The sequence below is a fragment of the Ambystoma mexicanum genome, chromosome 5q, assembly GCF_040938575.1.
Source record: "Ambystoma mexicanum isolate Mex_15411 chromosome 5q, UKY_AmexF1_1, whole genome shotgun sequence".
NCBI classification, from domain to species: domain Eukaryota; kingdom Metazoa; phylum Chordata; class Amphibia; order Caudata; family Ambystomatidae; genus Ambystoma; species Ambystoma mexicanum.
This window is the reverse complement of record NC_090933.1, coordinates 1,227,758,064-1,227,785,383: the sequence shown is the minus strand read 5'-3', so window position 1 is coordinate 1,227,785,383 and position 27,320 is coordinate 1,227,758,064.

Here is a 27,320-nt window from a genome sequence, read left to right as displayed (position 1 = left end):
AATCCAATTTCAATTAAGCTGCTGACATTCACAGCTCAGCCAGTTTTGTTATAAACATTGTTTTGGGCTCTTTATCTTTCCAGATTTAGTATGCACGCAAGAATTCATTCTGCCACATGTCTGCTGGTGCTCAGTGAGATTTTTGGATATCTTGCAATGTTTGAAATGGGCATTTTGAGCTTGCATTAAGAGAAACAAAGGGTGATTTTTAAAGTGATTTTTAGCTAACAGGCACTGCTGTTTTTCTCTTTGGCACCCCATTTCACCCATGGCTCTTCTGACCCAGCACGCTCACACTGGTGGGTGGCAGGTCAGCCGATTATTTTGGTGTGCGCACAACTGCGCAGTTCTCCTGGACTCTGGGATGGAATGATGGGCGGCGACAGCTCATCCCCACATCTACCCAGTCTATTGGTTCAACATGGGTCAAAACCCTTGACAGCCTTTAACAGAGAGATTCCTTTCTCTACACAGATGTTTCAGATAATCAACAGTGTAACTAAGGAGGGTCTCCCGACTGTAGCTTTCCATATCAGACATGATTAAAATGTGATTTTTACTGGTTTTTAGCCTTGTGGTTAGTTGAGCCAAGGTAATAGCAGCACTCCAAGTGTAATCACTATACTTTATCCTCACCACTTTACTACAGTGTTAGGCAGAATCATATGCAGTACCCTTTGGGAACACCACACACAATTAAGACTACAAGTGCAAGTACAAATTCACACAAGCCTGTACTATACAGTAAATTGGTAGCAATGGCTGAGCATCCAGACTTATCTCGACAGTAAAGTGAGCGGTATCAGAGGTTACACAAAGGACAGCAATTGCTATGGTTCAAACAAACACTGACTCAAGGTTTCAGAGTAAAGGAATATACATTTATTTACACCATCGGTTATTAAAAGTTCACTAATATAAAGCAGTAGAAAATCACAATCTTAATACACTACACACCACCCAATGAATTCTGGACAAGTTAAGCTCAAAATGAAGTGTGAGCAAAATGGCACTCCAGCAATTTAAAAAGGGAGGGAAAAACAAGGTTATTCAAAATCAAGTAGCACCAACAAGTAAGTAGACAGGGCTATCTAGAAAATGCTTACTACAACGAGGATTCAAATCAATAGGCCTGGGCCCATGTTAATGGTTCAGAGTCTTTGCAGAGGATCACACAGTTCAGAGAAGTTTGTGGTTAAGTCTTTGCCAAGAGTTCAAAACAAAGTTGGTCAGCAGAAAAGTTACTTAAAAGAGTAGAGAAGGACAAGCCCTCAGATTAGCGAAAGATTTCAAACACTTTCACTGCGGTCGGACGGAACGAACAACTGGAATTAAAGAGGACTTTAGTAGAAGTAAAATGCTGTAGTTGAGGCAGAAGTTCCTGGCAGGTCCTGCAGGCTCACGGTTCATGAAGTGACTTTCGGACTGACAACAAGGAGGAAGGCTGGATGGTCCTGCACTGCCCAGGGAAGAAACCAGCTGCAGAGCAAAGCGACGAATAAAAGGTGCGTTCCTTCAAACCCAAACAGGGTCCGGTCCTCCTGGCTATCCGGTTCACTGCAGCGATGCACTGTATCCTATGGAAGATAGTTTGTACTGGGTCTGGGAATTTAAAAAGACTAATAAAGTCAATGGCAACTTTACATGTTCTGGTGAGGTTTCGTCCAGGGGGAGCAAAGTTATGGGGGGGGTCCCAAAACTTTTTTTTGTCCCATAGACTGAATGGGAAAATAATTTTGCTTGCGCCTACAGCCCAAACCGCTGGATGGATTTTCACCAGATTTGGACCAGGAGCAGCAGCTTGGTCCCAAAAGCGTGCTTTTGCAAATTTGGTGAAAACCTGTCCAGTAGTTTTTTTAAAATGACCAAAAAGTAGGTAAAAAAAAATGAGTGATATCTGTGTTCAGACCGCGGACACACTTCCCGGTTCACGCCGCGGACAGTGTCTTGATTGGCCAAGCGGCTTACGTCATGTCCGCGGACATGCGGCATGTTCGCTGATTGCACGGTGTGAAGCGTGAAGCACGTCAGATTTTCGGTAGCGCCCGCCATGTTGGATTCGCGGACATCCGCGGACAGCGTGGTGAAAGTTTGTTCAAAATGTGTATTTAGTAGAGGGTGTTGGTGTGTAGGAGTGTTTGGGGAGGATGAGAGGGTATGAGATAGGTTAAATGTTGTGCTTTTTTATGTGGTAGACGTTCTTTTTGCGTTCAGTTTGTCTGCGGACATCACAGGTGTTCTGAAATGTTCTAAATAAACTGAATGGGGGGTGTTCTGAGGACTCAATATGTGCCCGTTTTGTTCGCCAAGCAAGCTGAAACTGTTCTAAGAACACTTGCGGTGTCCTGAAATGTTCGCAAATAAACAAAATGGGGGTGTTCTGAGGATGCTTTGCGTATTGTTCTGTGGCAAGCTGAATGTGTTCTAAGAACACTCGCGGTGTCCTGAAATGTTCGCAAATAAACAAAACAGGGTTGTTCTGAGGACGCTGTCCGTATTGTTCATTGTCAAGTTGAAAGTGTTCTAAGAACTCTTGCATTGTCCTGAAATGTTCGTAGGGGGTGTCCTGAAGACGCTGTCCGTATTGTTCTTTGTCAAGTTGATTGTGTTCTCAGAACACTCGCGGTGCCCTGAAATGTTCGCAAACAAACAAAATGGGGGTGTTCTGAGGACGCTGTCCGTATTGTTCGTTGTCAAGTTGAAAGTGTTCTAAGAACTCTCGCATTGTCTTGAAATGTTCGTAGGGGGTGTCCTGAAGACGCTGTTGTTATTGTTCGCTGGCAAGTTGAAAGTGTTCTAAGAACACACGCGGTGTCTGTATTCTTCTTTGTCAAGATGAATGTGTTCTAAGAACACTCGCGGTGTCCTGAAATGTTCGCAAACAAACAAAATGGGGGTGTTCTGAGGACGCTGTCCGTATTGTTCATTGTCAAGTTGAAAGTGTTCTAAGAACTCTCACGTTGTCTTGAAATGTTCGTAGGGGGTGTCCTGAAGATGCTGTCCGTATTGTTTGCTGGCAAGTTGAAAGTGTTCTAAGAACACACGCGGTGTCCGTATTCTTCTTTGTCAAGATGAATGTGTTCTAAGAACACTTGCGGTCTCCTAAAATGTTCGTAAATAAACAAAATGGGGGTGTTCTGAGGACGCTGTCCGTATTGTTCGATGGTAAGTTGAATGTGTTCTAAGAACACTCGTGGTGTCCTGAAATGTTCGTAGGGGGTGTCCTGAAGACACTGTCGTTATTGTTAGCTGGCAAGTTGAAAGTGTTCTAAGAACACACGCGGTGTCTGAATTCTTCTTTGTCAAGATGAATCTGTTCTAAGAACACTCGCGGTGTCCTGAAATGTTCGCAAACAAACAAAATGGGGGTGTTCTGAGGACGCTGTCCGTATTGTTCATTGTCAAGTTGAAAGTGTTCTAAGAACTCTCGCGTTGTCTTGAAATGTTCGTAGGGGGTGTCCTGAAGATGCTGTCTGTATTGTTTGCTGGCAAGTTGAAAGTGGTCTAAGAACACACGCAGTGTCCGAATTCTTCTTTGTCAAGATGAATGTGTTCTAAGAACACTTGCGGTGTCCTAAAATGTTCGTAAATAAACAAAATGGGGGTGTTCTGAGGACGCTGTCCGTATTGTTCGATGGTAAGTTGAATGTGTTCTAAGAACACTTGTGGTGTCCTGAAATGTTCGTAGGGGGTGTCCTGAAGACGCTGACCGTATTGTTGGTTGACAAGTTGAAAATGTTCTAAGAACTCTCGTGGTGTCCTGCAATGTTCGCAAATAAACAAAATGGGGGTGTGTTCTAAGAACTCACGCGTTGTCCTGAAATGTTCGTAGGGGGTGTCCTGAAGACTCTGTCCGTATTGTTCGCTGGCAAGTTGAAAGTGTTCTAAGAACACATGCGGTGTCCGTATTCTTCTTTGTCAAGTTGAATGTGTTCTAAGAACACTTGCGGTGTCCTAAAATGTTCATAAATAAACAAAATGGGGGTGTTCTGAGGACGCTGTCCGTATTGTTCTTTGTCAAGTTGAATGTGTTCTAAGAACACTCTGGGTGTCCTGAAATGTTCACAAATAAACAAAATGGGGGTGTTCTGAGGACGCCGTCCGTATTGTTCGCTGTCAAGTTGAATGTGTTCTAAGAACACTTGTGGTGTCCAGAAATGTTCGTAGGCGGTGTCCTGAAGACGCTGTCCATATTGTTTGATGGCATGTTGAATGTGTTCTAAGAAAACTTGCGGTGTCCTGAAATGTTCGCAAATAAACCAAATGGGGGTGTTCTGAGGACGCTGTCCGTATTGTTCGTTGTCAAGTTGAAAGTGTTCTAAGAACTCTCGCAGTGTCCTGAAATGTTCGTAGGGGGTGTCCTGAAGACGCTGTCCGTATTGTTCGCTGGCAAGTTGAAAGTGTTCTAAGAACACTGGTAATGTCCGCGGACATTAAATGTTTCCATAGGCCATAGTTCAAATGTTTGACTCAATGGGTCTGATATGCTGCGGTGGTTGTGGCCAGGGCATAGAGTGTTGGGTGCATGACCACTTGGTCATGCACCCAACACTCTATGCCCTGGCCACAACCACCGCAGCATATCATACTTATAGTTGCTTATAACTCTGGGTCAAAAACAAATTTATAAGGAACAAAGTTATAAGATATTATGGGTGTAACATGCTGCAATGGTTGTGGCCATGGCATAGAGTGTATAATATACTTACTGTTTCGTTTAGTAACTGGAGTACATGTATTTCTTGTTAATTTCTGTGATAAAAGAAATTAACATGTTAGTATTAGTATTTTGTAATGACTTATTACATTGTATAATCAAAAAAATGTTTTTTGGACCCTCATATTTAGTAGATTACAAACCAGAGTACTGTGCAATTTGCTCAGTTTCTGTGTTCGTTGCTAAAATCATTGGGTCTGTGGGACAAAAAAAAAACGATGTTGGATTAAAATATAAATCCTTTTTCTGTTATGCTACCGTTTATTTGTTTGTTTGTTTTCAGTGTTCACTTGTCGCTTCTGGCTAATGCTTTATACATTGGGTTGTTGCATTTTTTATGGAGCAGTAACATATTATTTATTTGTTTGGATATTATAAAATTTTGGAGCAGTTAGATACCAGTAGGTGTATTCTAACTGCCTATTTTTTAAATATATTTTAGAGGTATTGATTTATCTGTTTGGGTATTGTTAAATTTTGGGACAGTTAGATACCAATTGGAATATTCTAACTGTCTATTTTTTGATCTAATTTGCTGGTATTCATTTATCTGATTAGTTGTTGTAGAATCTTTGGGCAGTTAGATATCTTTTGTAATATTCTAACAGTTTATATTTTTTACTACAAGTTTACTTAGGGTTTAAGTACAGTGTAGTTATCAATTTTTGGTTTTAAGAACATTAAATAAGCGTTTGTAAGATTTGCTGGTAATCTCTGCTTTAGAGTAATGGTACTATCATTACATTGAAACCATCCACATTTCTTTTTTATATATGCAATGTAGTGCCCTGAATTGGTTGTGGCTGCCCTGTGGTAAATTATACCTATTGTTGTGAAGGTTTTCTTACCAAGTGATATTTGATCATGTGTGAATCCAGTCAGCTTGCAGTTGTTTTTGGTACCATCTGCATTGTAACGTAGAAGCATTAGTATTACGTATTTACTATGTGTTTGTATTACTAACGTGGAGCGATTATCTGAATTGCAGGTAGAACATAATCTACCATGGTTTGCATTTTGTACAAGCTGCTGAAATGGAATGGATTCACAATTAGGTATTGATATATATACGAAGCGTTCATTGGGGATTTGTTCTTCTGTCACATTGTTGCAGAGAGTGCATGTATGTTTCGACATGTATGAAATCTGGAAGATTTCATTTATAGGTTTTTTTTTGTTTTCCAGTACTTGTAGTAAGTACATTAGAAATTCGTGTGGATCTTCCTGTGAGTTTATAGTGAATTTCACCATTCCAGCAAGTAGTCCAATTGTTGTCTTATTCCATAAACACTATACGTGTTGTCAGGATTGTTTGCTGCATTTCTGTGAAGTACTAACATTTGCATACACAATGGGTCTGTACTGTGTAAGTAAATGTTGTCAACAATTGGTGGTAATTGAAATAGAATATTCATTGCTACATTTGCGTAGCAACTTACACCAACAATATTTGAGAGTTCAAATGGACCAGGTAGTTCTGTATCTGACTGCTTTTTTTGGAGTGTGTCATCCTTCTTTGAAAAAGTACCTGGTTTACTTTCCCTAATTGATTCATTTTTGCTTGTGGTACTTGATGAAATATTACTTTCTTTTACTGTCTTTTTAAGATTTGCAGTGACATCCGGTTGCATTTCTGTTTGATTTATTTTTCTTTTATAACGTTTTACTTTTTGTGGAACAGAATATGTGTTTAGATGGGGGGTGTATAGTGAGCGAAGTCTATTGTATTCTAAAATGCAATGAATATCAGCGTTTACTTTACTTGCATCAAAGTTGATTAGAAATAGACCGTCAAGTATACGTAAGCGTGATAGTACTACGTAGCTCATGCCTTCTTTAAAGACTGTGTTACCAATATCTATCATTGCTTTGTCTAAGGTAAGACCTTGTGATTTATGAATTGTGATTACGTATGCAAGAGTTAGAGAAAATTGTTCTCTGCGTACATACATGTTTTTGAAGAGAAGGAATCAAGCTTTTGAGCGTCCTATCCTTTTTACTTCTGAAAGTTTGTCAAAGAGTATATAGACAAATTGAATTTTGTTTTCACGTGGGTATGTTTGAAAGCCAACAACTGTACCCAGTGCTCAATTAACTAGTCCTTGGTCCACGTCAAAGTTACGTTTAACCATTACTCTGCAATTTACGGATAATTTTAATATCTTTTCTAAGACTGCTGTGCTTGAGATTGATTTTTTTTCGTCTTGTTGTGGCTTGGTCACACATAGGTAGTGTCATACCATGTACATCTAGTTTGTCTGTGGCGCTAATTTCCATTATTGGTTGCATTTCTTTACTTAACATTATTTCATTGAATTTGAAACAGCTTGCAAGAGTTGGCATTAAGGCCATACAATTGACATTTTTGTCGGCTAATTGGTCCATAACATCTCTAGCACATGCATTGTCGCCATAAAGTGCATTAATGTGCCGGGTTTTCAATATTGTTTCTGCTTCTTTAGAAAGTATACCAACTCTGATATTTTTTAAGATGTTCGCATAAGTGAGATCTGCAGATTGCTGTATGTTTTCTGTTAATTCTCTGTATTGGAAATGTTGCCAAAGGTTGACATTTCCAATGCTGCCAACAGTTTTACGGCAGAGTTTGTGTCCTAATGTTTTAAAAATAGGCTCACCTTTTACTGGTGTCAATTGAAGAAGATCTCCGAAAACAATAATGTGTTTTCCTGCAAAGAGCTCTTCATAGTTTGTTTTGAGTACTTATTGTAATCTGAGGTGATTCAAAGTCAACATTAAGTTGGAGGCCATGTTCACTTCATCTATTAGTAGCATTTTCATTTGTTTCAATACTCTGTGTAGTTCCATTGCAGCTTCTGCAGAATGTTTGTAATAGTCTAATTTGTTCGGGTGTTCTACTGGCAATAGTAGTAATCGATGTAACGTGACACCACCTATGTTGTGGGCAGCTAAACCTGTGGGGTCAGTGACAACAGCTGACAGTTTGTTATTTGTCAATTGTTGAAGGAACTTACTGATGATTTTGATTAGGAATGTTTTGCCAGAACCTGCTTCACCACTGACGTACAGTAGTATAGGTTTATAACTATGGCAGGAACATTCTTCATTTTCATGTTGTGCACCATGTGCAATTTGCTTTGTTGCCACTTGAAAAATGCTACTTTGCTCATTGTTTAGTTTTGATTGTAGTATAGTTAAGTCTTCTTTATCTTCATACTGACATATGGTGTTTTCTACTTCTATCATAGCTAATTCTGCCTCATTTATTATTAGTGGTTCTCCCAGTGGTTCTTGGCTTCCTGTTACAGAAGGTTGACTACTGACAGGAGTTTCTTTATCTAGTTGGGCCTGGAATTCTTCTTCGTGTTGCTGTTCATTGTGCAACATTGTTTTGTACTGTGTAAGGTTTACATCAGTTATAGTGCTTTCATTTGCTTTGAAAGCATCTTCATATGAGTCATAGTTATCTAGTATTTCTTCTTCTTTTCTCCATGATTTAAAGCGTTGTAGCAGGGACATTTAATATACTTCTTTATGTTGAGGAGTCTTTAATGACAATTTGATATGATTAATTAAATTTGGTTTAGTGGGTTTAACTAAGCTGCCTTCACAGTTTGTCACTCTGTATTTACCTTTTTTTTCATCGGTTTTTATATTATTTTTGTATGTGTAGTTTTGGGCTATGTGGTATAGACACATGGTTTCAAAGGTATTACTTCTGTTTGGGTAGTATGTGTTCAATAAATTATTTTTTAAAATGTCTTGGCTGTTGGGATCACCTTTGGCTATTGTTTCTATATCTTCGTATGATTTTAGAACTCTTTTTCTAGACTTAGCCATACTATATTTTCAGATTTACCATACAATGCAGTATCAGTTAAACGATCAACTGCTTCATATGATCCACATTCTCTATGGGAGAGCATTTTTATGCCCAAGCTGTATAATTTCTGAGACACTGTTTTATCTGATGACAGGTAATTCCAGAGGTCTTGGAGCTCTGTCTTTTCTGCTTTGGTTAAGTATTCTGTGACATATCGTGCAACTGCAGTAGAATTGTCTGCAATGTACTGCACATCTATGTTTGCATTCCATAAGTGGGCAATGATTGCATTATAATCATTGATATTTTTGTCTTCTTCTTTTCTTGTTATGTAATATGTATTTTAGGTGACTTACCTTTACCACTATGTCTAACTGAAGACATGAGGTTGTTCACTTGACATGTATTTGTAACTGGTCTAGGGAAGCCAAATCGGCATTTGGTGTAGAATTTCCCTTTGCTTTTGTATTTTTGACAACAATATTTTCCACATTTGTTTATTTGAAATTGTAAAATTTGTACATGAAGATCACTATTTGTGGCTTCCGATGGAATTTCACAAGTGACATATTTTTCAATAAACTGTAAAACAGTGGCATCACTGTCTTGACCAAATTTAGGAGCTTCTTTAATCCATAAAAGCATGTGGATATCTGGTGCTCCTCTGGCTTGGCATTCTTTTCTCCAAAAGAAGTGTTGCACTTCTCCAAGGGGACGAACAGTTTTATTACAAATAAAATGTAGCATAGCAATGAAGCGATGGTGAAAATATCTTGAAACATTAACAGGGTCCAAAGTACAAAGTTCTCCAGGTGTTAGTATATCTATGTTTGTTTTATTTTTGTTTGATATGCGTAGGAAATCATGTAAATCTTCCCATGCATATTCTGCACAACTTAATGTAACAAACGAAGTGGGTGGGCCAAGGTTTCTGATCATACAAGTACATCTCCATGACGTTGAAACCAGTACTCTTTAGTACCACGCATATTTGCTAATAGATTTGTAATGTTTGATTGTAAAATCTCATCCTTTTGTTGCACTTTTTGTAATAATTGCGTAGCTGTCATATTTTGAAAGTGTGATCCTGATTTTAATTTGTGTGCAACTCCGTAACATAAAGTTACTAGTTCACTTTCAAAGAGTAGGTGGAATATGTATTCCAAATTTTGTCTAAATCTGGGATCTTCAGAATACATGAGCGGTATTCTCATGCTGATATTTGAATAGGTCTATCATCGTACCTTCCTCCTTTGCCAGTAGGAATGAGTAGAGGAAAAGCACATGCTTCTATACTTTTTTCCCCAGATGCTGATTGGTGATCCTTTTGTTTGATGCATTTGGTATGTTTCCAGTGCATCTTCTATGGTGTCATTAGAGTGCAAAGGATGAATTGTATAATGGTATAAAGTATTTGATATTGTAGCAGGATCTAGGAGCTCAAATTGACCAGTTTCTTGAGTTTCTTGAATTATTTCAGTTGTATCCTTCAAGGTTTCTTCAATATTAATTTCTTTGTAATATTCATTATTCTCTTTAAGATATTGCAAGGCTTGTCTAACTTTATGTAAATCTACCAGCGGTTGCCATATTTTTTGTCTTTTGTAGGTACTCCATTTACTAAGATAATTAAAGATTACTGCATTGGACGTTGCACTCCTAGAGTATGCATATTTTCTTTTAGATCTAATGGTAAATAAACTACTTTTCCACGGATGCCTTTTACCAATTCAAAGGGAGGTATTTTTGCTGTTTTTGGTTGAAGGCGTATTATTGCTTGACATGGGTGCACTGTTTGAATTATGATGCTCTCACAAAAATTAAGTTGTTGTAGGGGTTTTGGAAGTGGGTATAATTCCAAATTATTTGTGATAGTACGTGAAGGAGTTTGGTTGTTGTCAGGTTTTGTAGTGCAGTAACTGCAAAGTATTAAGGGGTCAGTTATTTCGTATTTGTTTTCTGCTACAAGGTAGAGAGCTAACTAAAACCATTTAGAATCTTCATTGTCTTCTATTTTGTATGATAGGTCTACAGTTTTTGTGTTACTTTTATAAAATGTTCTGCAGCAACATACACATACATGGTTTGGTACTTCAGCTGATGTACTTTTAAATTTTAGTATTTCTTTTTTGTATGTGTTTAGCAAAAGGTTGCCATGTGTAGAATTGTTGCTAATTTGGTTTAAAGCTATTTCATTCTGTAAGTGGCTTTCACTTCCAAAATATTTTTTCTGGATATAGTCAATTTCTTCAAGTAGGTCTTTTGCTGTACCATGTAGAAGAATGTTATTTAAATTTGCTAGTGCTAAAGCAGGACTTTTAGCATAGTACAGTTTATAGACTAGATTTCTTATAGTTGAATGATGTGTTGATATCCTTTTGATATCATGGAAGGTGGTTTTACAAGTAGGTCCTGTAATGCAGGCCAATGAATGTCCTTGTAGTCCTGTGTACTTGCGCACTGGACAGGTATCCATATTTTGCAGTAGTTTAATTTTGATTTTGTCTTTGCTTTTTACATATTGATTGAAGAATTGGTGTAAAGACTTGAAAAATTGTTTGGGAATGTTACACATTGATGTGCATGGCCATTTGTACACTAGATGTTCTGATTCAGTTGAATGTAGAGATAATTCTAAGTTTTCAAGGCATATTTTTGTAAGGAGTACTTCTTGTTCCATTATGGTATTATTCACTTTTCATAACGTCGACCACTGCTATGTATGGCAATTGTATTTGTTTGCTTTTGTTTGTACGCTTCTTCATTAAAGTATGGTTCTGTGCTCGTAGTGTGATTCCATTCACCGCCGCAGATACTTATTAAGTTCTTTCTGTTGACATTTCGTTTATTGAGAAGTCTTTTTTGTAATTTAGTTATTAGTTTTGTTAGTGGTTTCATTTTGTTCAACACTAAAATAAATAAACTTTCTTTTGAGAAGAATTGCACTGTCTATCAACGCTTCTAAGATTAATTTCCTACGATAGGTTTTAAGGGTTGGACCTGGTTTCTCTCCTGTTTTTATAAGATTTTGAAGGACTCTGTGACGGAACATTTTGGCTAAAATACTTTTCTTGGTATGCTTAGTTTGAACTTTATCAAGATTTATAGAAGCAGTTTTATTTGTAGTGATAGCTGATTTTTTGGTAATTGTTTTCTGGTTTATTTTACATTTTGATAGAGGAGGCAAAGTTTTTCCACTTGAAACTTCTTTTGTTTCACTAAATGACTGTATTAGCTGTTTTGTTTCAACTTCTTTTACAAATTCCGCTAGATATGGATGCTTATTTTGGACACTTTTATTTTCATTTGCTCTACTTCTGCGTTGCTTTGTACTGACTTGATTTTTGGTAGGCATTCTTTAGGGTCTGTTGAAAAAAATAAAGAAGGTATGGGTTGGGGTGGTCTGCAATGTGTGTGTGTTGTGTGCATGAGTGTTTGAGTAAGATGATAAAGATCTATGTAATGGTGTTTGATTGTGCATTGGGAACTACAACTGGTAGGAATGGGTGTTCTTGAATTTATATGCTACTAAACTGGGGTTCAGATCACAGAAAAAAGTAAGCTAGTGGTGTGGAGAAGTACAAATAGTAAATCTAATCTATACAATTAAAACAGTTTTTTGTTCTATGATATCATAATTGTAGTGGTTGAGTTGGGTAATTTGTGTGTCCAAAAATAGGAATTTATGGGCCATTCTGTCTGTAAATCGCTGTTTAAGACATGGGGATTTTTGGACAGAATCGTGCACAATCTCTATTTTTAGGCACAGAAATAGGATGAATTAACTTTACAGTGTGTTTCACTAATAATACAAATATTATTGTGATATTCTACTTACTTTTTTTTAAAAATGAACAGGTTAGTTCTTCTTTGTTCTTCAAATTCGGTTGCTTCTTTTCAGGAGAATGGTCTTCACTACAATTGTAAAAGAAACAAATTAGCAATTTTGTTTGTATATAGCACTGTTTTTAATTTAGACAATGATTTGATTTTTTTAATTTAAATCCTCAGCGCCTTCCACAAAACCATTAAAACTATCTTATTTACATAAGATACGTCGCACAAGTTCAATACACATGATATGTTCTTAATGAACAAATTGTATTGTAATGACTAATTTTAGCAAACAAAATATCTTTACTATGTTTGTGAAATTCATAATGCACCACTGAATACCACTATTTCTGTAACAAAGCTCTTCCAGGTAATAGTGTCTCAATGTCATGCTTAAATTAAAGTAATAGAAAAAATAAAGAAATAAAACAAAAATATTAAGTCAGTTTGAAAATGTGTTCATGTATTGTACAGAAAATATGTATACCTGTAGTTTGTGTTCATGCATTTGGATATGCATGGAGCTGCAAGTAGAAATCTTGGAGACTTGTACAGTATTTTGTGTAGATGGTGCTTGCCAATGATATGACACTTGTACTCAGAGAGATTCACAGTACATTTGCAGTGCTGATCTATGAGGATGCAGTTAGATGTAGAGGTCTTGAATGTGATTGGGGGATGGTCATGTGACTTCTAGCTACATCCAATGAGGGAATGGCACAGAAAGTGAAGTGGAAATGGTAGAAGGGCTGTTCATGTTACGATATGTCCGCGGACATGGCGGTAGTTCGCAGACATCGGATGTTACATCCAGGGATTTTTTGGTTCAGAAGTCATGCACATGAGAATGAGCACTGAAAGGGATTGGTCAGGAAAGTTTAGTGGGTGTGTTGTGCCAGGAGAGAGTTTCTCAGATACTCTTTTTGCTGAGAGAACAACAGATAGCTATTGCTGTGTGTTTCAGAAAACAGATTGTTTGGATTTTGGGAGATTCATGGATACATTGGTTTAAGGTGCATGCAGAAAGCTGTGGAGTAGCTGTAGATCTTGGATTTCCACATGTGGAAGTACACTGGCATGGAGTACGTGGAATGAAGAGGTTGGACTTGCTACCTCTTTGTGCTAGTTTGGAGACAGAGCAACATTCAGACATAATTGTAATTCATTGTGGAGGGAACAATTTAGGACATGTGTCTGGAATTTCTTTGCAATTTTCTATGAAAGAAGGACTTGGGAAGGTCATGGACATGTTCCCTAATTCTCAAGTCATATTTTCACGGATTGCACAGAGACACATGTGGCTTTGTTCTTCTTCATTTGGTCCACAAATGGAAAAAGCAAGGCGCAATGTTAATAAGGCTGTTTGTGCCTTTCTAAAAGATTTTGGCATGTCCTCTTTTGACAATGAAAATATTATGTTTCGCAGTACATACATTTTGCGCAGAGATGGAGTCCATCTTACTTATGCTGGCAATCAGATTTTTTTGAGAAATATACAAAATGCATTACGACCTTTTTTAGAATTACAGCATCCATTTTGAAGTAGGTGTTAAGTATTTATAATTTTTGACATACAAACACCACCCAAAAGCTTTTTTCAGAGCCACCACTTCCTACCAGAGAAAATTACAATGGTTATGATAGTGTAGCAACCCAATTTTTTAGATGTCCGCAGACTGTCCGCGGACTGTCCGCAGACTTCTAAAAAATACAAAGGGCCCTGCTTCATTTATATTCACTTCTATTGTTTATCTGTGAAAGGCGGCTCTGAAAAGAGCCTTATTTTATTTGATTTTTGTAATTTTGTATTTTTTTTGTTTTTTTATACACGACACACTAGGGGAGGAGGGGAAAGGAGGGGAAAGGGGGGGACACCAACCCCAGGGATAAGAAAGGGCGATCTGAGAGAGGAAGATATGGAGTGGGATTTATTTGGGTAGTGAGCAGGTCTTCTCATGCTCTGAGATGATAGTCTCAAAAGCACTGCAAAGTCGCTCCCCCCTGCAGAGTACTGTGTCACAGTACATACATACTACTGTAACCCTCAAAAGGTAAGGGTCATCAGAATTCAATGGCCTGTGAGGCAGCCTGAGGAAGACGCTGTCCCACAGAGGTGGTCCTTGTGGTGACAGGATCAGAAAAAGAGGATGAAGTAGAGGAAATCAACCTACTACGTTATTCGCAAGGTACAACCTTGCGAATAGCCCCAGAGTGAAATGACCTCAGGTGTCGCTTCATGGTAGTGGTCCCAAAGCTGTACGAACCGTGCCTCCCGCGACTGAGTATCATTTTTCACTCATTGCAGGTGACACGGTTCGCATGAGCCTTAGGACCATCCCCATGAATGGTAAACAACCGCCACACCCAAGACTCACGCCTAGTGCGGGTAGTAGGCATTTCCTCTACCTCATTCTCCTCATCCTCTTCTTCCTCCTCTGCATCCTCACTCCTGTTCCCCTCTTCAGGCCCTTGGGGAGGTGGTGGTGGTGGAGGGGGTGACACAGCACCAGGTGGCAGCAGTGGAGCCACAGAAGCCATCAGGTTGAAGATGGAAATCTGCAGGTTGCGGCAAAAATCTCTGTGCTTTGTAGAATAGCCAGAAACACAATGAGAATAACCTCTAGGGCGTGGTCTTTTATAGGGGTGCTTGTGCGTGGTCCGCGGACATGTGCGCTGTCCGCAGACAGATCGAACACAAAAATAAGGTTGAAAAGCTTTCAAAAAGTATGTGGGACTTGTGCTATGGTGAGTTTTTATTGGAAAATATTGTGGATTACTTGGAAATGTACTTAAAATTGTTCAGGGACACGAACAGTGTCCGCATTCAGAACACGCGATCAGCGTGGGCGCGGTCACATGGTCGCTTTGCGAGCATGTTCGCGAAGGAAGCGGCTGTCCGCAGGACACCAAATGCACGGGCATTGGTTTGCGCATGCGCGTTGATGTTCTACGGACACTGTTCGGGTCCTGAAGTAATTAAAAATGCGTCAGACATCAAACAAACAGTTACGGACAGGCGTTTGTTCTTAGAACAGTGTCAACTTGCTTGCGAACAATACAGACAGAAATAACGTCCTCAGAACACCTCCATTTTTGTTTATTTACGAACATTTCAGAACACCAATTGTGTTCTTAGAACAGTTTCAACTTGCTAACGAACAGTACGGACAGGTATAGTGTTCTTCAGGACACCTCCATTTTCGTTTATTTACGAACATTTCAGGACACCGCGTGTGTTCTTAGAACAGTTTCAACTTGCTAGCGAACAGTATGGACAGGTATAGTGTTCTTCAGGACACCTCCATTTTCGTTTATTTATGAACATTTCAGAACACCCGCGCTGTCCGCGGACACCTACATTGTTTGTTTTTTTTAAAACAGAAACTTATTACAACTCAATATAAAAGTGTAACTTTCTTTAACATATATTAATAATTTATGACAGAGAAGGTGAGGCAGAAACAGAAACAAAAACAGGAGAATTAGGGGTTTCAACATGATAGGTTTTTAGTAACGCAACTTAATCATAACTTCCCTTTAACAAAGTTTTTTCACTGAATATATATATATATATACATATATATATATATATATATATATTTATTTATTAATGTGTATATGTATAATGTTTCACTCTGGTGTTTAATGGATTGAAAGGATGATAAAGGAATGCTGATAATGGTAAAAACGTAGTGTTTCTATAGTGCTTCATACCAGGTTAATCACAGTTTAAAGCACTGAAATAGCTAATAATACTGGATTAATTGGCCTCTGAAGGGTGATGTTCCAGTCCAAGATTTAAACGTGGATTCAGCAGGCTGGACACTTATTGAGTTAGAGAATTGATTCATAGAGCAAAGTACCTAGAAATCAACTGCCCGGCAAGCACCATCAATTCCTCGATATTGAATCGCTCTCCTACACAAGTGTTTCAGAGCGCGACGAGGCAAGGGAGGGGAACAAGCGAGAAACAAAACAACGATCTTACTAGGCCCGGTGACATTGAGAACGCACAAGTGCATGAAAGGGGTACAAAAGAAGCTAACCCACCCATCTCCATGCACATGCGCTGACTACTGGACACCTTGCCCTTGCAACTTAATCATAACGTCCCTTTAACAAAGTTTTTTCACTGAATGTATATATATTTATATATTTATTTATTTATTTATTTATTAATGTGTATATGTATAATGTTTCCCTTCCAGTAATTTCCTTTACCCATTTGTTCGTGTGTCTGCCATCTCCTCTATGTCCTTCCCTTCTGTTTACAATGTTCCCGGCCGCACAGACAGACTTGTTCATTCAGATCCTGACAATCGTCAGAAGACAGCCGGAAAGCTCGCTTGGAGAAGTTCCTCCTGGTTATTATGCCTTCTAACCTACTGCCATTTGCCTGGACCATTAAGCAGTGTTGACAACTGAGACATCTGTTGCGGTTGTTGTTATGAGCCCTGTACAGGACCTGGGGGGACTTGTATCTGGAAGGAAGCAACGCTTTGAAACGCGAACCCTGTCTTCCGCCAGCATTTAGTTCTGAGTGTCGGTTCACATTCTGCCGTATCTCGGTGAGAGGCAGACTGACAGATTGAGCTCAGAGTGGTTTTCGTATTGGCTCTGATAAAATTGGATTCTGTTTCCCACGTCCTCTTTCTCTGTTCAGATCAGGGAATGCGATTATGGCATCCGGAAGTCAATTTGGCATGGATTTCAGAGAAAGCTCGTACTGATATGATACACCTTTCTCTTAAAGATCAGGTTGACACACTGCATCCAAGCCTAAGTCATTTATCCAGATACCCACACCAGAGGGAGAGGAGAATGAGACGGGAGCGAGGATGCCTCGCACTTATGAGCTGTTAAAACATTTCTCTGGGGGTTCCTTGAGGAATCCAGTCACCTTAACTCAGACAGAAAAGGTGAAACAGTGCCAGACACAATACGTCATTATATTGCACAAATCCCACAATGCAACGGTGCCATTTCTGTCACATTCTATTTTTAAAGAAACATGTCTAGTGTAGTTGACCTCTTACAGGCTTTATTGATCAATCGCACAATGGGCGGCGGCATGCATGTTTGCATTTGCAGGCACCTTAGACTGTGTATGCAATTTAAATCATGGTTGCTCACCACTTGGCCCTCTGCTGCCAACTTCAAATCCCATTAGGCGTTGCAGCATTGTCACCGAGGACGGATCATGGGAATTGTAGTCCAAAACATCTGCAGACACACATAATAAGTAACTCTGTTCTTAATTAAATCAATGATTTCATACACCCAAATCTACGCAGGGTGAAGACTGCCAGGCAAAAAACACTTTGGTGTTTTATGGATTGAAAGGACGATAAAGGAATGCTGATAATGGTAAACACGTAGTGTTTCGTATAGTGCTTCATACCAGGTTCCTCACAGTTTAAAGCACTGAAATAACTAATGATACTGGATTATTGGCCTCTGAAGGGTGATGTTCCAGTCCAAGATTTAAATGTGGATTCAGCAGGCTGGCCACTTATTGAGTTAGAGAATTGATTTATAGAGTACCTAGAAATCAACTGCTCGGCAAGCACCATCAATTCCTCGATATGGAATCGCTCTCGTACACAAGTGTTTCAGAGCACGACGAGGCAAGGGAGGGGAACAAGCGAGAAACAAAACAGCGATCTTACTAGGCCCGGTGACATTGAGAACGCACAAGTGCATGAAAGGGGTACAAAAGAAGCTGACCCACCCATCTCCATGCACATACGCTGACTACTGGCCACCTTGCCCTGGCTCCTATTGAGGTCTCACTGTGTTCCTCACTTACCCGCCCCTTGGCCACCCCTTGCCTCCATGATTTCTGTCACCCTCATGCTTTGGCCTGCCTTGGACCACCGTGTCCCCTACTGTCTTTTCCACTTGCATTGACAGCTGCTGTCATCAAGACTTAGGACCCCTACACATTCAGTTCCCTGGAAATGTCCAGTTCCAATAAATGAAGAAATCTACCTCACTGTTGATTGTTAGTGCACCATCAATTGACTCCCCCATTAAAATCTGGGATCACATATATTGCTGGCTCCTCTTATTGAACCGACATGCACTACAGTTACCATGCTCCTGTGAGGATCGACCACTCAGCCATCGTTCGTTCGCCACATCTGATTCCACTTTTGACTGTTTGGTCTACAGCAGCGATCTGCAACTTAAGGCTCACCAGATGTTTTGAACTACGACTCCAAAGAAACAAAACCATTAAGTGTGCTGGCTAGGCCCATGGGGTTTGAGCACCATACACCTGGAGAGACAATGAGACAAATATAGCAGACCCCTGTTCTATATAGCCTACTAAGGGGAACGTACATTCCTCGACACACACAATTCACAATGGCAGGATGGATCAAAGAAAAGCAGACATGGGAGAGCTCAAATTAGATAACATACCTAACATCATCTTCTCAAGAGTTAGAAAGGGCTAAATAATGCCACACTGTTTTTTCCAGAAAGTCTTATTGCAGGGGTATACACAAGCATTTGAATAGCTACCACCAATATAGAACTCTATTTATCACCACGGTCCCATGAGTGTGCTCAACAACATTCCCAACACACGTGACTAATGTTTACACTAATACTAAGGTTGTGGTTCAGCCTACAACCAACACCTCTAGCCATCTAAGAATTTCCCAGCCACAAACCACTGAAGAAAACAGATTAGCAGTATATGGCTCACAATGAATGCCCCACCAAACCCCAGCACTACACGGATACCCAATGCCAGTTCCCATTCTGACACCATTTAGACCAACAGTGGGCAACTAGTGACTGACATAACATACAACACTCTGCATGCCTGTGATCTTGTGTTCCAACACAATTGCAAACACACAACCCTATTGGTAGAACTGCATATTTGGACAGACCAATCACTAATCACCTTAAATCTGGAAAGCATGTAGTTGCCCGACAGCAGAAGTGGGGTCTTAAGAGTACCATGGAGCTCAGAGTCACTGTGGATGGAAGAGTAGATACTGCATGTATTATGTTCTATTACTGCTAGCTCTCGCTCTCTCTACGTTATGTCTCTCTCTCTCTCACTTATATCACTAAAATTAATGCATTTGCCTGCGTTGGACCTGTGATCATTGTGTCATGCCACTGTGTATTACTGTATAGAGGATACCACACACCACTGACAATGCCAATCACACTCTGTCCCTTCCCTCCTCTCTCTCTCTCTCTCTCTCTCTCTCTCTCTCTCCCTCTCCCCCTCCCCCCTTTTCCTGGGATGGGTTCTGCGACATGGTGATGTGCTAAAAAAATATATATATTTTTAACTAAGGGCCCCCAAGAAGGTCTGGCATTTTAAAAGGAGGCAAAGAGTATGGGGACTGCACCATGGTATGTGAGAGCCACTCACCCATACTGCCATATGTACTAAAGCTGCAACATTGTTGTCTACACTCCCAACAGGCAGCAGTATGTGGTGCATCGTCTCTGAGCTGGAGGTAAACAGGAAGGTTTTGCAACATGTTGAACATAGAGTGCATCAGTGGACATGTGGGCATGCTCGTGCAGAAGAAAGTGACATTACATGATCCCGACTTCCAACTAGAAATTGCAGAGGAGTATCAGGAGGGTGATGTTAGAGCCCCCATCTGTGGACCCCCTGCCTTCTCACTCAGTCACACCCTGGCACTGACTGCCTTCTCCTCACAAGCCCCACCCTTGCACCCAGTCTTCTTCTGGCATACCACCACCCTTGCAGCCCCTACCTTCTCCTTTCACACACCCAACATCTTCACACCTACCCTAGCACTCGCTCCTTCTTCACATCCACACCCACAGCCACACTTGCATTCTGCCTTCTCCTCGGCCACCCCAAAATTGCACTTCCTGCCTTCACCTCGACTGCACCCTGCTTCTCCTCACCTACTCCACCATATACACTGCCCTGCAGTCCCTCACACATTCACTGCAGCCTTCCCCTCGCCCTCTCCCACGTAGTTCCTAATGGCCCCATTGGCACCAGTGTCTTCCACCCCACTTTCCAATGTGATGCCCTGCTTGCCAAAATCCTCCACCCCTTGGCTCAGCAGAAGACGGTTGTTTGTACCCCATAACACAATGATGCACTGGAAAATATTCGTCAAGCATTTGATCCCTTTGAACAGTATGAGCAGAAGGAGGGGAGATACATATGATGGATTGGACAACGAGACATTCCTGTTCTTCTAAGGGCTACCATTGTCACCTTAGTGCACACCACAGATTTCCAGGAATATCATAAACATATTCTTATGGCTGCAAAAGCAGAATGCATGCACCCTCTGCACCTTATTTTTCTACACACACCAGGTACCTGTTAAGTGCCCTAACCCAGTGGAAGCTAATAAACCTTACCCATAAACCACACCCACCTCTCCCCCCACTCAGCTTCCATCACAAGTGTCAGCCGTCAACCTTCCCTCCCTGTACCACACCCACCTTCTCCCCCTTGGGCCTCCATACCTGTGGCAGAGGCCAATCCTTTCCCTGGTTTTCCACCCACCTGTCTTCGCCACTGTGCCTGCCACTTGTGGCAGTCATCAAACCTCTTCCCCCCTGTTGACTTCCCACCTTAAGTTACACTGTTTAGGCAGCTCTTGCCTTTCACTGAACACATTACCATACTGTACTTTTTCATCCTCCTGCAACAAAACATTTGACAACAGTTTCAAAATCTTCTTCTTTATTGTACTGTAGTTAATCGTTCAAAATCTCAGTATGAAACTTGAGTACCCGAGTAACTTAATATAATGGCTCACGCATTCAGCTGTGGAAATTAGGTGCATTCATATATTGGTTTCTGTCTCATTTCACTACTTGACCATGAGGGTGGTTTTCACCATCTTTGTGTAGCTCATCGTACTTTCACAGGTATCTAGGGTGAGGACTTACCACCAAAACGTCAATAGGCCCTCAAAGTGTTGTGGCTTGTTGGTGGGCTTATGCACAAGCTTGAGGTGCCCCTTAACTTGTGTCCAGAACAAATTGATGGGATTTAGGTCAGTAGATTCATGGAGAGATCAGACCCAAGCGAACTTTGGAAGCAAGCGGCAGAGGAGTGCTTAGGACCGTTGACCTTCATGGGTGTTCTCTTTGTGATAACTCTGCACATATGTCAACATCTTCTTCATATGTATGATGTCTTTAAAGAGGCTGTGGTCATTATGCTCTAAACAGACGGGGACCTGTAACGTTCTTGGAGATATCAACCCAGACATGTACATTGTTTGGATGGTTAAGGGCAAACACGCTTGCAAAGTGTCTTTCCTTTTTAATGCCATCCTGTTAAACCTTTAGAGGGCGAAGGTAGTCGTCTACATGTGCAGGATATTCCCAAAATCATACATCATCTCAAAACTTCACATGAGCCTCACACATTTCCTTAATGAAGTTTCATATCATATGCAAGGCATGTGAAGCATAAATAAGGTATGGTTATAATAAAAGAAAATGAACACTGTGCATGGTGAGGACTGTGGTGTAGTAGGGGGCTGTGGTGACATATAGTGGGAAAGCAAGGTGAGGTAGAGAAAGCGCGTGGGAAGAGGCAGAGTTGGATGAGCAAGATGAGGGAGAGTGAATGAGCAGGTTGAGTTAGAGTTCATAGGTTGGGTGAAGTAGGGTGGGTGAGCAGGAAAAGTTGAAAGGGTGATCAGGGAGTGGTAAGGTTGTGAACCCGGGGAATGGGTCCTTCAAGACAAGGTAACAGTATCTGAGATAGATGGGGAGGCAGATATTACTCATAAATCAATAATCCGACCGTCTCAGGCAATCTTTAAAACAGGGAGTACAACGGACATCAACAGACGCCACACAGCTCACTCAACAAGTTCTCTCTCCAAAACATATCATAAAAAACATTCTTCTGTACTAAAAATGTGTCATAAGTGATGTCATACTATGTGGCAAATAAGAAAACCTACTAGGGTTTGTAATTGGTCAACGGGGAACATCTACATATACTTTCTATGGGATACAGGGACGTGATTGGGTCTCTAACATCCGGTGGACAGATAACCCCACCTCAAGTGCAAGACATCTTCAATGTCAGTCTAATACACAACATATTATTGGCTTCTCAAACTATGGGATTCCTTAAAAAGTGGCTCTCTATAATTGGTTGGCACGCATGCACCCTTCTGGAATGTTCCACTTGCTAGCAGCACGCAAGCTGGTACCCCATGTGCTGGTCATGCCTCCCCACTCAATTAGCCCAACATCCATCATCACTCCTGCAGTTTGCTATTCAAATAGCTCCTATGAACTCGGCCTTGAAGAGGCTCACTGTGCCTGAGAATAAAAAGGAGTGTGGCATGGCCTTATCTTCTGTCATCGTTGTAGCTCGCCCAGAGTCTATTTTCATTTGACCATGTGAATGGAGAGTATGTTTTTGAGCTCTTCATTGAATGTAATACTATTGAATGAAGAAATCTTGACACCCTCAGTGACTTTCATTCCACGTTAAACAGGAGCTCAGCTTGCTTCTCACATAATTGTATCTTTTCGAGTACATGGCAAGGATCTCGCCAGCCCCGACTCTTGACACTGGGCCGGACAAGCATTTCTCGAATCTTCCTTCGCGTCAGCTACCCTTATTCTTCTCCTCCACACTTCCAGCCCTTTCATTCATGGGGTCCATATGGTTAAGTTGTTGTTTCCATAGGAAGAGCACTTTTTGGGCGGCTTATAACTTCGCTCCCCCTGGACGCATCCTCACCAAACTTTGCAAAAAAAGTATATGGCCCACTCTGAATTTATTTGAAAAGTTTGCTATAGGGGGGTCCCAAAATTTCTTTTTTCCCATAGACTGAATGGGAAAATAATTTTGCTCTCGCCTACAGCCCACACCGCTGGACGGATTTTCACCAAATTTGGACCAGGAGCAGCGGCTTGGTCCCGAAATTTGGTGAAAATCCGTCCAGTAGTTTTTTAAAAAAATGACCAAAAAGTAGGTAAAAAAAAATTAGTGATATCTGTGCTCGGTTCGCGGACACACTTCCCTGTTCGCTCCGCGGACAGGACAGGGATTGGGCAAGCGGGTTGCGTCGTGTCCGCGGACATGTTATGTGCTTTCCCATTGGCTGCACTGCAGCGTGCAGTGCGTTGTATTTTCAAGACGCCCGCCATCTTTGTTTGTGGTTTGCGGTGAGTGCCCGGCTAGTAAGTGTCTTCCTTCCGTTCCCCCCACCCCGCTCATGCCCGTGTCTTCCTGCCGTTCCCCCCACCCCCGCTTATGTCCATGTCTCCTTCATGTCCCACCCCCACCTCCGTGTCTCCCCTGTTCCTCCAGCCCCTGCTCACGCCATCGGCACACGGTGGCATGCGGAGGGCCGAAGAGCGGGATCTGCCGCCTGCACAGTTAGCTCAGGCCCTGTGTCTTCCTCCCGTTCCCCCTGTTCATCCCCCATGTCTCCCCTGTTCCCCCCCACCCCCGCTCATGTCTCCGCTCATCCCCGTGTGTCCTCTGCTCCCGCCACCCTCCGCTCATCCCCCGTGTCTCCCTCATGATCCCCCCCACCCCTGCTCATGCCATGTGTCTCCCCTGTCCCCCCCACCCCCGCTCATGCCCCGTGTGTCTCTCCCCTTCCCCCCACCCCCCGCTCATGCCCTGTGTGTCTCTCCCCTTCCCCCCACCCCACGCTCATGCCCCGTGTGTCTCCCCTTCCCCCCACACCCCGCTCATGCCCCGTGTGTCTCCCCTTCCCCCATCCCCCACTCATGCCCCATGTGTCTCTCCCCTGACCCCCACCCCCCGCTCATGCCCCGTGTGACTCTCCCCTCCCCCCACCCCCCGCTCATGCCCGTGTGTCTCTCCCCTCCCCCCACCCCCCGCTCAAGCCCCATGTGTCTCTATCCTCCCCCCACACCCTCGCTCATGCCCCATGTGTCTCTCCCCTCCCCCCACCCCCGCTCATGCCCTGTGTGTCTCTCCCCTCGCCCCCCACCCCCACTCATGCCCCGTGTGTCTCTCCCCTCCCCCCGACCCTCCGCTCATGCCCCGTTTGTCTCTCCCCTCCCCCCACCACCAGCTCATGACCTGTCTCCCCTGTTACCCCCACCCCCTGCTCATGCCCCGTGTGTCTATCCCCTTCTCCCCACCCCCCGCTCATGCCCTGTGTGTCTCTCCCCTCCCCCCGCTCATGTCCCATGTGTCTCTCACCTCCCCCCGCTCATGCCCTGTGTGTCTCTCCCCTCCCCCCACCCCCCGCTCATGCCCCGTGTGTCTCTCCCCTTCTCCCCCACACCACACTCATGCCCCGTGTGACTCTCCCCTCCCCCCACCCTGCGCTCATGTCCCGTGTGTCTCTCCCCCTCACCCACCCGCCGCTCATGAGCCGTGTGTCTCTCCCCCTCCCCTCCACCCCCCGCTCATGCCCCGTGTGTCTTTCCCCCTCCCTCCCACCCCCCTGCTCATGCCCCGTGTGTCTCTCCCCTGTTCCCCCACCACCTGCTCATGCCCATTGTCTGCCCTGTTCCCCCACCCCCTGCTCATGCCCCATGCCTGCCCTGTTCCCCCACCCCCGCTCATGCCCTGTGTCTCCCCTGTTCCCCCCCACCCCCCGCTCATGCCCCGTGTGTCTCTCCTTCCCCCCCACCCCCCGCTCATGCCCCGTGTGTCTCCCCTTCCCTCCCAACCCCCGCTCATGCCCCGTGTGTCTCCCCTTCCCTCCCACCCCCCGCTCATGCCCCATGTCTCTCTACCCTTCCACCTCACCCCCCGCTCATGCCCCGTGTGTCTCTCCCCTCCCCCAACCCCCGCTCATGCCCCGTGTGTCTCTCCCCTCCCCCCGAACCCTCGCTCATGCCCCGTGTGTCTCTCCCCCCCACCCCCCGCTTATGCCCCGTGTGTCTCTCCCCTTCCACCCCACCCCCCGCTCATGCCCCGTGTGTCTCTCCTGTACCGCCCACCCCCGATTTTGCCCTGTGTCTCCCTCCTGTACCCCCCACCCCCCGCTCATGCGCTCATGCCCTGTGTCTCCCTTCTCCCCCCACCCCCCGCTCATGCCCCATGTCTCCCTTCTTACCCCCACCCCAGCTCATGCCCCGTGTCTCCCTTCTTCCCCCCCGCTCATGCCCTGTGTCTTCCTTCTTTCCCCCCACCCCCCACTCATGCACCGTGTCTCCCTTCTTCCCTCCAACCCCCGCTCATTCCCTGTGTCTCCCTTCTCCCCCCCACCCCCGCTCATGCCTAGTGTCTCCCTTCTTTCCACCCCCACCCCCCGCTCATGCCCCATGTCTTCCTTCTACCCCCCACCCCCCGCTCATGCCCTGTGTCTCCCTTCTTCCCCCCCACCCCCGCTCATGCCCCGTGTCTGCCCTGTTCCCCCCACCCCCAGCTCATGCCCCGTGTCTCCCTCCTGTACCCCCCCAACACTGCTCATGCCCCGTGTCTCCCTCCTGTACCCCCCACCACCCACTGATGCCCCGTGTCTCCCTTCTGCCCCCCCACCCCGCTCATGCCCCGTGTCTCCCTTCTCCCCCACCTCCACTCATGCCCTGTGTCTTCCTTATTTCCCCTGCCCACCCCACGCTCATGCCCCGTGTCTCCCTTCTACCACCCCGCTCATGCCCTGTGTCTCCCTTCTTTCCACCCCCACCCCCTGCTCATGCCCCGTGTCTTCCTTCTTCCCCCCGACCCCCCGCTCATGCCCGTGTCTCCCTTCTTCCCCCCACCCCCTGCTCATGCCCCCTGTCTCCCTTCTTCCCCCCACCCCCCGCTCATGCCCCCTGTCTTCCTTCTTCCCCCCCACCCCCCGCTCATGCCCGTGTCTCCCTTCTTCCCCCACCACCCGCTCATGCCCGTGTCTCCCTTCTTCCCCCCCACTCCCCGCTCATGCCCCCTGTCTCCCTTCTTCCCCGCACCCCCCGCTCATGCCCATGTCTCCCTTCTTCCCCCCCACCCCCCCGCTCATACCCCGTGTCTTCCTTTTTTCCCCCGCCGCTTATGGCCCATGTCTCCCTTCTTACCCCCCCACCCCCCGCTCATGCCCCATGTCTCCCTTCTTCCCCCCCACCCCCCGCTCATGCCCCATGTCTCCCTTCTTCCCCCCAACCACCTGCTCATGCCCCATGTCTCCCTTCTTCCCCCCACCTCCCGCTCATACCTCGTGTCTCCCTTCTTTCCACCCCCACCCCCCGCTCATGCCCCATGTCTTCCTTCTCCCCCCCACCCCCCGCTCATGCCCTGTGTCTTCCCTGTTCCCCCCACCCCCAGCTCATGCCCCGTGTCTCCCTCCTGTACCCCCCCACCCCCACTCATGCTCCGTGTCTCCCTCCTGTACCCCCCACCAACCACTCATGCCCCGTGTCTCTCTTCTGCCCCCCAGACCCGCTCATGCCCCGTTTCTCCCTTCTCCCCCCACCCCCACTCATGCCCTGTGTCTTCCTTCTTTCCCCTGCCCACCCCACGCTCATGCCCTGTGTCTCCCTTCTTCCCCCCCCGCTCATGCCCCATGTCTCCCTTCTTACCCCACCACCCCCTGCTCATGCCCAGTGTCTCCCTTCTTTCCACCCCCACCCCCTGCTCATGCCCCGTGTCTTCCTTCTTCCCCCCCGCCCCCCGCTCATGCCCGTGTCTCCCTTCTTCCTCCCCCACCCCCCGCTCATGCCCCCTGTCTCCCTTCTTCCCCCCACCCCCCTCTCATGCTCGTGTCTCCCTTCTTCCCCCACCACCCGCTCATGCCCGTGTCTTCCTTCTTTCCCTGCACCCCCCGCTCATGCCCATGTCTCCCTTCTTCCCCACCACCCCCCCGCTCATGCCCCGTGTCTTCCTTTTTTCCCCCGCCGCTCATGGCCCGTGTCTCCCTTCTTAGCCCCCCACCCCCCGCTCATGCCCCATGTCTCCCTTCTTCCCCCCCACCCCCTGCTCATGCCCCATGTCTCCCTTCTTTCCCCCCAGCCCTCGCTCATGCCCCATGTCTCCCTTCTTCCCACCCC